The sequence below is a fragment of the Ictidomys tridecemlineatus genome, chromosome 7 (assembly GCF_052094955.1).
Source record: "Ictidomys tridecemlineatus isolate mIctTri1 chromosome 7, mIctTri1.hap1, whole genome shotgun sequence".
Taxonomy (NCBI): domain Eukaryota; kingdom Metazoa; phylum Chordata; class Mammalia; order Rodentia; family Sciuridae; genus Ictidomys; species Ictidomys tridecemlineatus.
This window is the reverse complement of record NC_135483.1, coordinates 173,585,559-173,599,721: the sequence shown is the minus strand read 5'-3', so window position 1 is coordinate 173,599,721 and position 14,163 is coordinate 173,585,559.

Genomic DNA, 14,163 nt, shown 5'->3' with positions numbered 1-14,163 from the left:
ATTATTGAGACATATATGGAAAATATGCATTTAGATAGAATTGATATGTTTGTCTTTATTATTTATTGTACTACCAACAAGAAATATTCCTACAGGAGTATTTTGGCAAGAAGGTCCATTATTGTGGATACATTTATCTTATTCTCCTAACACTATTCTTACTAGGTATCCTGAGGCTGTAGGACAATTAATACTCAAAGGTATAAGAGCAGCAAAGGCAGTGTTTGGAATTTCTCCCAATAAAATTATTACTCCATATACTATGGAGCAAATTGATGAGTTAGCTAATGAATTAAATACTTGGGCAATAATCATGTGTAAATCGAATGTTTCATTTGATAATCATTTACCATCTAATCCTTTGTTGTCTTTTTGGTCTAAGCATCCTGTAGTTTTTCCTAAAATGACAAGAAAAACACCTATCGTGAATGCTCCAAATATATTCACTGATGGGTCTAATAAAGGTACAGCTGCAGTAGTTACCCCTGATCAAGCTTTTACATTTTTAGTTCCCAAACAATCAGCTCAAAAAGTAGAGCTTAATGCAGTTCTACAAGCTTTTGTGATGTTCAAAGATTCTGTATTTAATTTATTTTCTGATAGTCAGTATATAGTTAATGCTATAATATCCCTTGAAGATGCTGGTAGGATTTCCCCTTCCTCTACTGTTTTCTCTTTGTTTTCCACTATACAAAGTCTAATCTGGGATAGAAAAGAACCATTCTTTATAGGACATATCAGGGCACATACAGGATTGCCTGGAGCCCTTAGTTTGGGCAATGATTTAGCAGATAAAACTACACATGATATACATATTTTTTCTACTGTAGAAGAAGCTACAAATTTTCATAAAATGTTTCATGTTAATGCTAATACTTTACAAAAGCGTTTTAAAATAACTAAGGAACAAGCCAGGCATATAATAAAACAATGTCAAAATTGTGTGACCTTTTTACCACAAGTTAATCTTGGAGTCAATCCTAGAGGACTGATACCTAACCATATTTGGCAGATGGACGTCACACACTTGCCAGAATTTGGAAAGTTAAAATATTTACATGTTACAGTTGATACTTCTTCCAGATTTTTGATGGGCTCCCTTCATGCCAGAGAAAAAACTAAAGATGTTATAGCTCATTGCTTACAAAATTTTGCCACTGTGGGTGTTCCTAAACAATTAAAAACTGATAACGGTCCTGGTTATACGTCTAAATCTTTTAAACAATTTTGCTCATCATTTGGTATTACTCATATAACAGGAATCCCATACAATCCACAGGGACAAGGCATAGTTGAAAGAGCTCATCAAACTATTAAAACGTACCTATTAAAGCAAAAAGAGGGAATTGGAAAGGGGTATATATCCCCCAAAGATAAACTTAAAATAACCCTTTTTACTCTAAACTTTCTAAATTTGGATTCATCAGGACTTAGTGCTGCGGAAAGACATATGTATCCAAAAAATGTACATAAGCCTAAGGTACTTTGGAAAGATATTCTAACAGGACAATGGAAAGGTCCCGACCCAGTTATTGTCTGGAGTCGGGGTTCTGTTTGTGTGTTCCCACAGGGAGAACAGCAGCCGATTTGGATTCCAGAGAGGTTAACCAAAACAATTTCTACAGAAAAAGAAGATGATTTGACTGAAATCCATAACAGCTGATATCCAGAGCTCCAGCTTGGCTATTCTTACATCTGCGACAGTGATTAACCACGGTGCCTTTTTTTCAATATCTATTTTATTATTGCATTTTTCCCACATCATAAAGTTCTATTTTATTTTTTGAGCTCATACAAACCTAGGTTAATGTTTTTCTGATCAGTTTTGTTTTTTGACTGTTTTTTATTTTTTGACTGTGGAGTTTTTAAACATTGCAATGGAGATTTTACCTAGGTAAAGCTACAAGGCCGTTATTATTGTCTTATGTGTTGTATGTTATGTATGCACTGTTTTGTGTTGCATGTCAGTATGTGTGTATGTCCATATTTTTATATGAGGAGCGCTCATAAAAAAAATGGATCCGAATTTTTTTTTTTTTTATTCCCGTGATTTAAGTGGTTTAATCTAATTAGGTAAACAGCTGTTAAGGATTGTTTTTAAAGGTGGTTAACAGATCTGTTTGTTTATTTTCACTTTTCCTTTTCATTATATTTAATAATTCTGTTCAGGATAATGTCTCTTTAACATCATTGCCAGAATTCCCATCTCCATCCCAGTGCCGGTGAAGACTAAGAAAACCAAACTACAGCTTCTATGATAGCTACCGCAGTAAACTGTATAAACTGATGCATCAATGAATATAACTCAACAAGTAATGCTCAATCAAGGATTTGATTTACTTTGGGAGGAAATGGACATATTGATAGACTCTTCCACTTTGAACTGCCTGCAGAACTTGCCTGGACTATATATCAGTTGCATGCATTGTGAACTATCGCCTGGTGCAGCGAATTGTGGTACTGCTGACATATTTTTGCTGATGGTGTCACCAGTGATGCAATTTCCTTGCCAGCGCACCCCATGTTAATTGTGGTAATGCTGGCATCTTTGCTGATGGTGTCACCAGTGACGCAATTTTTCCAAAGGAGCTGTCAATTGGCTTGGTGTCGTGGCATTTCTGTATCTTCCTCCCTTCTACTAGTGATGGTCTAAAATTTGGGGGCCAACAGAGGTGAGGCAAGAACCTCATCCCCCCACTGGTGCTTAGGCCCCCACTGGCACCAAGGTTAAATTTGGGGGCCAACAGAGATGAGGCAAGAACCTCATCCCCCCACTGGTGCTTAGGCCTATCCACAAGCATGGCTGAATGCTGGACCGGTAGTCAGTGACGGGTTGATCTGGTTGCAGTGGATTCAACCTAAGACAGGAAACTGACGTGTAAAGGTCAGTTCTCCCATGACGGGTAAGAACCACATGTTGAATTGGACAACCTACCAGGCACGGTCCTAAGCCACATTGCTTGTTGTTTAATTAATCAGAAGGGGGGGAGATGCTGAGGGCCATTACCAAGTAGGAATGACGCATCGAAATTTCCTTGCCAAGCGTACCCCATGCTGCTTAGAGGACATTCGATGGGACATTGCATGCATGCTTTAATAAGGTGACCTTGCTCAAGGACCAAGGCGGATCCCGGTTTAGAGCTGATCAGGTTTGAGGAAGTAACCGACTCCTTGAGTTTAAGGAGTTGCCAGTTTAAGATAATGGGTTTTAGGGAAGTTGGAAGTTGAAGATTATTGCTGGGATTAGGGTGTTTCTGATGCTTGTTCCCGTTGAGTTCTCGTGAGATTAAAATGGGATTTGGAGATAGCCTCGTGGAGGAGGTGAATTGTGCGGGCAGACGGGAGAACGTGATTGCCCCTGGACCTGTGTGGAGGCGGTGTGAGAGCGGGAATAAAGAATTGCTGTTTGAACCTACGAAGGTGTGTGGTGGCTCGTGATTCTGGTGCCAAGCCGAGACATTGGCCTTGGCAAATCCTATCTAAAACAACATCATTCTAGCATCATCTAGAATAGTGTTTGACCAAACAACTGGTTACCATAGTCTAGCCAAGTTGACACACCAAGTTAAACATCAGGGCTTGGGTAATGTAGCTTCAATAGTAACACTAGTATACATGAAGTCAAATTCATGACAATAAAGAGATAGATATACAAAGGAACAATTTAAGAGAAGATAATAAAAGGATTTATTATAAAGATATGTGGGTAGAGGGAAAAATACAACAAGATAGAATGAAGCATCCAGGGACTGGCCACAATAAGAAACCAGTAACACTCTAGATCCGAAAGGGAAATATGCCACCTTCTTCCACTTCCCATCTTCCCATCTCCTGCAAGTGATAAGATCCAACCAGAAGCCAAAGGGCAAGTGAATGCAGATATTAGAGTCTGTACACATCAGACTCCCTGGGCACAGAACAAGGGGGAACAGGTCAAAGAATGGATTTGGAGAGGTGCACAGAAGTTAATTGGATCACCTTATTAATAAAAAGCACTAAACCCACTGTCAGAGGCAGTGGTGTCCAACTTGAATCCAAGCTACTTGGGAGACTGAGGGAGGAGGATTGCAAATTCAAAGCCATCCTCAGCAACTGAATGAGACTGTGGTGAGGTAGCTTAGTGATAGAGTGTCCTTGAATTCAATCATGTGTACTGGAGGGAAAAAGAGAAAGAAAGAGAAGAATGCACCAAACACCCTGTTTTCTTGATGACTTAACATCATAATCCTCGTCACCCTTTATTATGACTTTCTATTGTTTAATACAAATGCAGACTACAGAAACTTCCCTAAGATTTACCCTTTTGTGCACAGCATGACAAGTGTCCCACAACCAGAAACATGGCATTTGAATGCCACTGCAGGACTTGTGAAAGAATTGTGAAAAGAATTCAGCCAGCATTACCAATCCCCTCCCTCCCAACATAAAAGAGTCTGTGTTGTAGAATGGATAAATAGTTGTTGGAGCCCTGCACCCCTAGACCCCTTTACATCAAGCCAAGTGAATAGCCTGGAAAGAGTGACACTCAAAGAACTTGGCACAGGCCTGTGAGATTAGGGAGCTCTAAATTCTTCTGTCTTCACTTCTCCAAAAATGCCTAGGAAGGTTTTAAAGGCATTGCCTGGAGATGCCCCAGAGGCAGCAAAAGCAAGAGTAAAGAGAGGGTACTGTATTTTGTCAAATGCTTTCTCTACACCAATTGATAAAATCACTTGATTCTTATCTTTAAGTCTATTGATGTGATGAACTATTCTGATTGATTTCCATATGTTGAACCAAACTTGTATCCCTGGAATGAATCACAATTGATCATAATGACCTATTTTTTAATATGTTTTTGTATGAGATTTTCCAGAATTTTATTGAGATTTTTTTGTATCAGTGTTCATCAGGGATATTGGTCTGAAATTTTCTTTCCTTGATGTGTCTCTGCTTTGTTTTGGTATCAGAATGATACTAGCTTCATAGAATGAGTTTGGAAGGGTTCCTTCCTTTTCTATTACATGGAATAATTTGAGGATTATAGGTATTAATTCTTCTTTGTAGGTCTTGTAGAACTCAGCTGTGAATCTGTCTGGTCCCAGGTTTTTCTTGGTTGATTGGCTTTTGATGTCATCTTCTATTTTCTTGCTTGAAATTGATCTGTTTAAATTGTGTATGCCCTCTTTACTCAATTTGGGTTGATCAGAATCATATGATTATATCAATTGATGCAGAGAAAGCATTTGACAGAATACAGTACCCTTTTATGTTCAAAACGCTAGAAAAACTAGGGATAGTTGGAACATACCTCAACATTCTAAAAGCTATTTATGCTAAATCCAAGGCCAACATCATTCTAAATGGAGAAAAATTAGAAGCATTTCTTTTAAAATGGGAACAAGACAGGGATGCCTCTTTCACCACTTCTATTCAACATAGTCCTTGAAACTCTAGCCAGAGCAATTAGACAGACAATATAAATTAAAGGGATATGAATAGGAAAAGAAGAACTCAAATTATCATTATTGCTGATGACATGATTCTATACTTAGAGGATCCAAAAAACTCCACTAGAAAACTTCTAGAATTAATTAATGAGTTCAGCAAAGTAGCAGGATATAAAATCAATACCCATAAATCAAATGCATTTCTTTCTATACAGCAGTGATGAATCCTCCAAAAGAGAAATTGGGAAAACTACTCCATTCACAATATCCTCAAAAAAGAAACAAAGAAAGAAAGAAAGAAAGAAAGAAAGAAAGAAAGAAAGAAAGAAAGAAAGAAAGAAAGAAAGAAAGAAAGAAAAGAAGAAAGAAAGAAAGAAAGAAAGAAAGAAAGAAAGAAAGAAAGAAAGAAAGAAAGAAAGAAAGAAAAGAAAAGAAAAGAAAGAAATTGAAGAAGACTTTAGAAGATAGAAAGATCTCCTATGCTCTTGGGAGATCTTTATATTAATATTGTCAAAATGGCTATACTACCAAAAGCAGTATACAGATTTGATGCAATTCCAATTAAAATCCCATCATCATTCCTTACAGAAATAGAAAAAGCAATCATGAAATTTATTTGAAAAATAAGAGACCCAGAATAGTCAAAGTAATCCCTAGCAAGAAGAATGAAGCAAGAGGCATCACAATACCAAACTATAGTACTAGGCTATAGTAACAAACACAGCATTGTATTGGCACCAAAATAGACAATGTAGATCAATGGTACAGGACAGAAGACACAGAGATAAGCCCACATAAATACAATTATTCTCATACTAGACAAAATGCCAAAATATACACTGGAGAAAAGATAAACTCTTCAACAAATGGTGCTGGGAGAACTAGAACTCCATATGCAACAAAATGAAACTAATCCCTATCTCTCACCATGTACAAAACTCAACTCAAAGTGGATCAAGGACTTAGGAATTAGATCAAAGACTCTGCGCCTAATAGAGGAAAAAGTAGTCCCAAATCTTCATAACTTTGGATAAGGCCCTGAATTTCTTAACAAGACTCCTAAAGTGCATGAAATAAAATCAAGAAGTAATAAATGGGATGGACTCAAACTAAAAAGCTTCTTCTCAGCAAAAGAAATAATCAAGGAGGTGAATAGAGAGCCTACATTTTGGGAGAAGATTTTTGCCACATGTATGTCAGATAGAGACTAATCTTCAGGATATACAGAGAACTCAAAAAACTTAACATCAAAAAGAACAAACAAATCAATCAATAAATGGGCTAAGGAGCTGAATAGACACTTCTCAGAATAAGATATACAATTGATCAATAAATATATTAAAAAATGTTCAATATCTCTAGCAATTAGAGAAATGCAAATCAAAACTACTCTGGGATTTCATCTCACGCCAGTCAGAATGGCAGTTACTGAGAATACAGATAACAATAAATGTTGGTAAGGATGTGGGGGAAAAGATATACTCATTCACTGCTGGTGTGACTGCAAATTGGTGCAATCAATCTGGAAAACAGTATAGAGATTCCTTAGAAAACTTGGAATGGACCCAGCTATCCCACTCCTCGACATACACCTAGAGGACTTAAAATCCACACACTATAGTAACGTAGCCACATCAATTCACAATAGCTAAACTGTGGAAGCAACCTAGATGCCCTTCAATAGATGAATGGATAAAGAAACTTGATATATATACACAATGGAATATTACTCAGCATCAAAATAAAATTATGGCATTTGCAGGTTAATGGATGGAGTTGGAGAATATCATGCTAAGCAAAATAAGCCAATCCCCAAAAGACAAAAGACAAATGTTCTCTCTGCTAAATGGATACTGATCCATATGGGTATGGGGGCTCATGGGAACAATGGAGGAGCTTTGATGGGGCAAAGGGTGGGGGTAGGAAAGATGGTGAAATGAGATGGATATCATTACCCTAGGTAGGCATGTGACTGCACATGTGGTGCAACACTACACCGTGTACAACCAGAGAAATGAAAAGTGGTGCTGCAATTGTGTACAATGAATCAAAATGCATTCTGCTGTCATATATACCTAATTAAAATCAATTAATTAATTAGAATTAAAAGAAAAAAAAAGTAAAGGGATACAAGTAAGGAAATTGAACTGATTCCTGGGCAGGGCAAGAGGCACAAGTTTTGCCTTAGGCCAGGTGGACTTGCAGAGGATGTCATCTGGAGTCATTTTGATTGCCTAAAGGGGCTGTGAAGCCCACACAGAGAACACCTCTGTAGGGTGCACTTGGAAGTTCAGGACTGAGAGCTCAGGAAGATGAGCTAGAAGGAGCATTGATCCATAGACATCATGTGTTCATTCCCCACACCACACGAGTCACTGAAAATTCCCTCTTCCCCAACTCCAGCCTACCATCAAAGGTCAGAGAAAGCAGCCAGGGAAGCCAGAAGGGAATGAGGAAGACAGAAATGGCAGAGGTTCTATCTCACTTCAAGTGTCCAGAGGGACAGAGGGAAACATCTGTGCTGTATTTTGGATCCTTAGAATAAATGTGATACTGGCCTTGGAAATCAAGATGGGGTTATCATTTCCTGGTTTTGAAGATTCATCATCAGAGAAACCCCCAGGCAAGTGTAGAAAGCAGGTTTTTTAAAGAAAGAAACAGAACAGAGGGAGGTACTTCTCCTGACTTCTTTCAGAGCTGGGTGCCCACAGGCATGGGTGTGCCTTGCTTTTTTATAGAACCCAAATTCCCCCTCCCTATCTTCTCTTTCTTCCCTGTCTAGGTGCCCAAGGGCAGGAAGGAACAGCTCAGAGTAATCACTTGTGCTGGGAAGTGCGGATATCTGGAGGTTGTTAGCAATCCAGGGGTCAGGGAAGTATAATCCCAGAGGTTAGTTGTTAGCAACCCATTTCCTTTTCTTTGATAATCAGCCCTCATCTTTCTGACCCAATTATTTACCACCTAGCTGACTACCTGTCCTTTGCCCCTGTCTCAAATGCAAAAATTTGCATTGCTAAAATAAGATTTTCTTTTGGCTAAAATTAACAGGTTTTTAAAAAATTTCTTATTCCATCAGAGCAACAAAATAAAATTCACTGTAAATGATGGGGAATTTTATCCAGGGAGGCAGATATTCAACAGAAAGATGCTAAAGGAGAGTGGTGAGGCTAACTCCCTCTCTCCTTGATGGGGTACCATCAAGTTCAGACCACTCAAAAGCACAGTTATTTTTGGAACACAATTTTTTATTGCCTTGCCTCCTTCATATAAAAAACAATGCTGGCCATGCAGCCATACCCTAGCCTTTGTGCTGCTTCATGCCATGTCTCTGCAAAATTAATTATTAAAGCAAATAACCAAAGAACTTTTCCAAGTAATTTTTCTCACCTCCCCCCAAAGTCATTTTCTTATTCATTGAATTTGAGCAGTCAAATTCAAAAATCTATTATCTGTACATCACCTATGCAATGACCCCCACCCCATCACGTCCTTGTCAATTTGCACCTGTTCAGCTAGCTTGGTTTTTATTAACATTATTTATGGGGTGTGGAAGACTCTTTCCTTTTATATTAAGAATTTATTGTAGGATGATTTGAATGCAGCTTGTACAAAAGTAGAAAAAGCCTATCAAATTTTCTTTCCCATAAAACATTATACCATTTCTATAGGAATGACATCAGATCACATTTTTCTTTTAAAAATCCTTTTAAAGTTTGACCTCACACAAAATATTAAGGATGGGCTTCATTAAGTAAAGTATATCTGATGTTTTATCTGTGTAACCTGAGTGACGCCAGGCTTCACCCCATTGTGGGAACATATGGGTTGACAACAGCAAAAAGTCAGATTTCACTAGTGTTCCCTCCCCCACCTCCCACCTTGTTGAGGCAGACTCCCAGCCTTCTGCATAGAATATTTAGTTCATTTTGTCACCAGCAAGTGCTTCTGGGGTTCCCCAGGACCGTTTCACAGATGCCCTTGCACATCCTTCCCACTGAAAATTACTAATGCACTACTAAGCACCCAGTGTGAGCAGCTCATGCCTTAACTTGGTGGGACCAAAAGGGTACCAAATCTGCTGGGTACTTGCCATTTTCCACAGGCAGCCACAGGGTGCCAAAATGTCCATTGGACACACACAATTTGCAATATGCAAGTGCTACATTTTGTCATGTCTGCTGGTCACCACCATCTTCTGCCTGTATTGAAGGCTCTTGAGTTGTCAAAACAGTACAATTTTTTTCCTTGTCTTTTTAAAAATTTTTTGTTTAATTAGTTATACATGACAGTAGAATGCATTTATGCATTTTGATATATCATACATAGATGGGATATAATTTCTCATTTTTCTGAGGGTATATGTTGCAAAATCATATTGGTCATGTAGTCACATATATTCATACAGTAATAATGTCTGTTTCATTCTACTCTCTTTCCTATCCTCACATCCCTGCCCCTTTCCTCCCATCACTTCCCTCTACCTAATCTAAGATAATGCTATTCTTCCTTAGTGCCCCACCCCCACCTTGTGAATTAGCATCCACATATTAGAGAAAACTTTTAGCCTTTGGTTTTGTGAGATTGGCTTATTTTTTTTTTTTTTTAATTTTTTATTTTTTTATTGGTTGTTCACAACATTACAAAGCTCTTGACAAATCATATTTCATACATTAGATTGAAGTGGGTTATGAACTCCCAATTTTACCCCAAATGCAGATTGCAGAATCACGTCGGTTACACATCCACAATTTTACATAATGGCCAATTAGTAATTGTTGTATTCTGCTACCTTTCCTATCCCCTACTATCCCCCCTCCCCTCCCCTCCCATCTTCTCTCTCTACCCCATCTACTGTAATTCATTTCTCTCCTTGTTTATTTTCCCATTCCCCTCACAACCTCTTATATGTAATTTTGTATAGCAATGAGGGTCTCCCTTCATTACCATGCAATTTCCCTTTACTCTTCCTTTCCCTCCCATCTCATGACTCTGTTTAATGTTAGTCTCTTCTTCCTGCTCTTCCTCCTTGCTCTGTTCATAGTTGCTCTCATTATATCAAAGAAGACATTTGGTATTTGTTTTTTAGGGATTGACTAGCTTCACTAAGCATAATCTGCTCTAGTGCCATCCATTTCCCTGCAAATTCTATGATTTTGTCATTTTTTATTGCTGCATAGTACTCCATTGTGTATAGATGCCACATTTTTTTTATCCATTCATCTATTGAAGGGCATCTGGGTTGGTTCCACAGTCTAGCTATTGTGAATTGTGCTGCTATGAACATCGATGTGGCAGCATCCCTGTAGCATGCTCTTTTAAGGTCTTCAGGGAATAGCCCGAGAAGGGCAATAGCAGGGTCAAATGGTGGTTCCATTCCCAGCTTTCCCAGGAATCTCCAAACTGCTTTCCAAATTGGCTGCACCAATTTGCAGTCCCACCAGCAATGTACAAGAGTACCCTTTTCTCCACATCCTCGCCAGCACTTGTTGTTGTTTGACTTCATAGTGGCTGCCAATCTTACTGGAGTGAGATGGTATCTTAGGGTGGTTTTGATTTGCATTTCTCTGACTGCTAGAGATGGTGAGCATTTTTTCATGTACTTGTTGATTGATTGTATGGCCTCCTCTGAGAAGTGTCTGTTCAGATCCTTGGCCCACTTGTTGATTGGGTTATTTGTTATCTTATTGTCTAATTTTTTGAGTTCTTTGTATACTCTGGATATTAGGGCTCTATCTGAAGTGTGAGGAGTAAAAATTTGTTCCCAGGATGTAGGCTCCCTATTTACCTCTCTTATTGTTTCTCTTGCTGAGAAAAAACTTTTTAGTTTAAGTAAGTCCCATTTGTTGATTCTTGTTATTAACTCTTGTGCTATGGGTGTCCTATTAAGGAATTTGGAGCCCGATCCCACAATATGTAGATCGGAGCCAACTTTTTCTTCTATCAGACGCAGAGTCTCTGATTTGATATCAAGCTCCTTGATCCATTTAGAGTTAACTTTTGTGCATGGCGAGAGGAAGGGATTCAGTTTCATTTTTTTGCATATGGATTTCCAGTTTTCCCAACACCATTTGTTGAAGATGCTATCCTTCCTCCATTGCATGCTTTTAGCCCCTTTATCAAATATAAGATAGTTGTAACTTTGTGGATTAGTCTCTGTGTCCTCTATTCTATACCATTTGTCCACTCGCCTGTTTTGGTACCAGTACCATGCTGTTTTTGTCACTATTGCTCTGTAATATAGTTTGAAATCTGGTATCGCTATACCGCCTGATTCACACTTCCTGCTTAAAATTGCTTTTGCTATTCTGGGTCTTTTATTTTTCCATATGAATTTCATGATTGCTTTATCTATTTCTACAAGAAATGCCATTGGGATTTTGATTGGCATTGCATTAAACCTATAGAGAACTTTTGGTAATATCGCCATTTTGATAATGTTAGTTCTGCCTATCCATGAACAGGGTATATTTTTCCATCTTCTAAGATCTTCTTCTACTTCTCTTTTTAGGGTTCTGTAGTTTTCATTGTATAAATCTTTCACCTCTTTTGTTAGGTTGATTCCCAAGTATTTTATTTTTTTGGAGGATATTGTGAATGGAGTGTTTTTCCTCATTTCCGTTTCAGAAGTTTTGTCACTGATATACAGAAATGCCTTTGATTTATGCGTGTTGATTTTATATCCTGCCACTTTGCTGAATTCATTTATTAGTTCTAGTAGTTTCTTTGTAGACCCTTTTGGGTCTTCTAAGTATAGAATCATGTCATCTGCAAATAGTGATAATTTAAGTTCTTCTTTTCCTATTTTTATGCCTTTAATTTCTTTCGTCTGTCTAATTGCTCTGGCCAGTGTTTCGAGAACTATATTGAATAGAAGTGGTGATAGAGGGCATCCCTGTCTTGTTCCAGATTTTAGAGGGAATGCCTTCAACTTTTGTCCATTCAGAATGATGCTAGCCTGGGGCTTAGCATAGATAGCTTTTACAATGTCAAGGTACGTTCCTGTTATCCCTAGTTTTTCAAGTGTTTTGAACATAAAGGGATGCTGTACTTTGTCGAATGCTTTCTCTGCGTCTATTGAGATGATCATATGGTTCTTATCTTTAAGTCTATTGATGTGGTGAATAACATTTATTGATTTCCGTATATTGAACCAGCCTTGCATACCAGGGATGAATCCTACTTGATCATGGTGCACAATTTTTTTGATGTGTTTTTGTATTCGATTCGCCAGAATTTTATTGAGGATTTTTGCATCCAGGTTCATTAGAGATATTGGTCTGTAGTTTTCTTTCTTTGAGGTGTCTTTGTCTGGTTTCGGAATCAGGGTGATGTTGGCCTCATAGAATGAATTTGGAAGAGCTCCCTCTTTTTCTATTTCCTGAAATAACTTGAAAAGTATTGGTATTAATTCTTCTTTAAAGGTTTTGTAAAACTCCGCTGTATACCCATCCGGTCCTGGGCTTTTCTTGGTTGGTAGTCTTTTGATGGCTTCTTCAATTTCATCCATTGATATTGGTCTGTTCAAATTGTGTGTATCCTCCTGACTCAGTCTGGGCAAATCATATGACTTAAGAAATTTATCGATGTCTTCACTATCTTCTATTTTATTGGAATATAGGTTTTCAAAATAATTTCTAATTGTCTTCTGTATTTCTGTAGCATCTGTTGTGATGTTGCCTTTTTCATCCCGTATGTTAGTAATTTGAGTTCTCTCTCTTCTTCTCTTTGTTAGCATGGCTAAAGGTCTGTCGATCTTATTTATTTTTTCAAAGAACCAACTTTTAGTTTTGTTAATTTTTTCAATAGTTTCTTTTGTTTCAATTTCATTAATTTCCGCTCTGATTTTAATTATTTCTTGCCTTCTGCTACATTTGCTGTTGTTTTGCTCTTCCTTTTCTAGGGCTTTGAGATGAAGTGTGAGCTCATTTATTTGTTGGTTTTTTCTTTTTTTGAGGAATGACCACCAGGCGATGAATTTTCCTCTTAAAACTGCTTTCATTGTGTCCCATAGATTCCGATATGTTGTGTCTGTATTCTCATTTATCTCTAAGAATTTTTTGATTTCCTCCTTTATGTCTTCTGTAACCCATTGATCATTCAGTAACATATTGTTCATTTTCCATGTGATGTAGGATTTTTCCTTCCTTCTTTTATCATTGATTTCCAGTTTCATTCCATTATGATCAGATAAAATGCATGGTATTATCTCCACCCCTTTATATTTACTGAGGGTTGCCCTGTGGCATAATATATGGTCTATTTTTGAGAAGGATCCATGTGCTGCTGAGAAAAAAGTATATCCATTTGATGATGGTTGATATATTCTATATATGTCAGTTAAGTCTAGGTTATTGATTGTGGTATTGAGTTCTATAGTTTCCTTATTCAACTTTTGTTTGGAGGATCTGTCCAATGGTGAGAGAGGTGTGTTGAAGTCACCCATAATTATTGTGTTGGGTCTATTTGATTCTTGAACTTGAGGAGAATTTGTTTTATGAATGTCGCAGCGCCATTATTTGGTGCATAAATATTGATAATTGTTATGTCTTGTTGGTGAATGGTTCCTTTCAACAGTATATAATGTCCTTCTTTATCCCTTTTGATTAACTTAGTCTTGAAGTCGATTTTATTCGATATGAGGATGGCCACCCCTGCTTGCTTACGAGGACCGTGTGCGTGGTATATTTTTTCCCATCCTTTCACCTTCAGCCTGTGTATGTCTTTTCCAATCAGA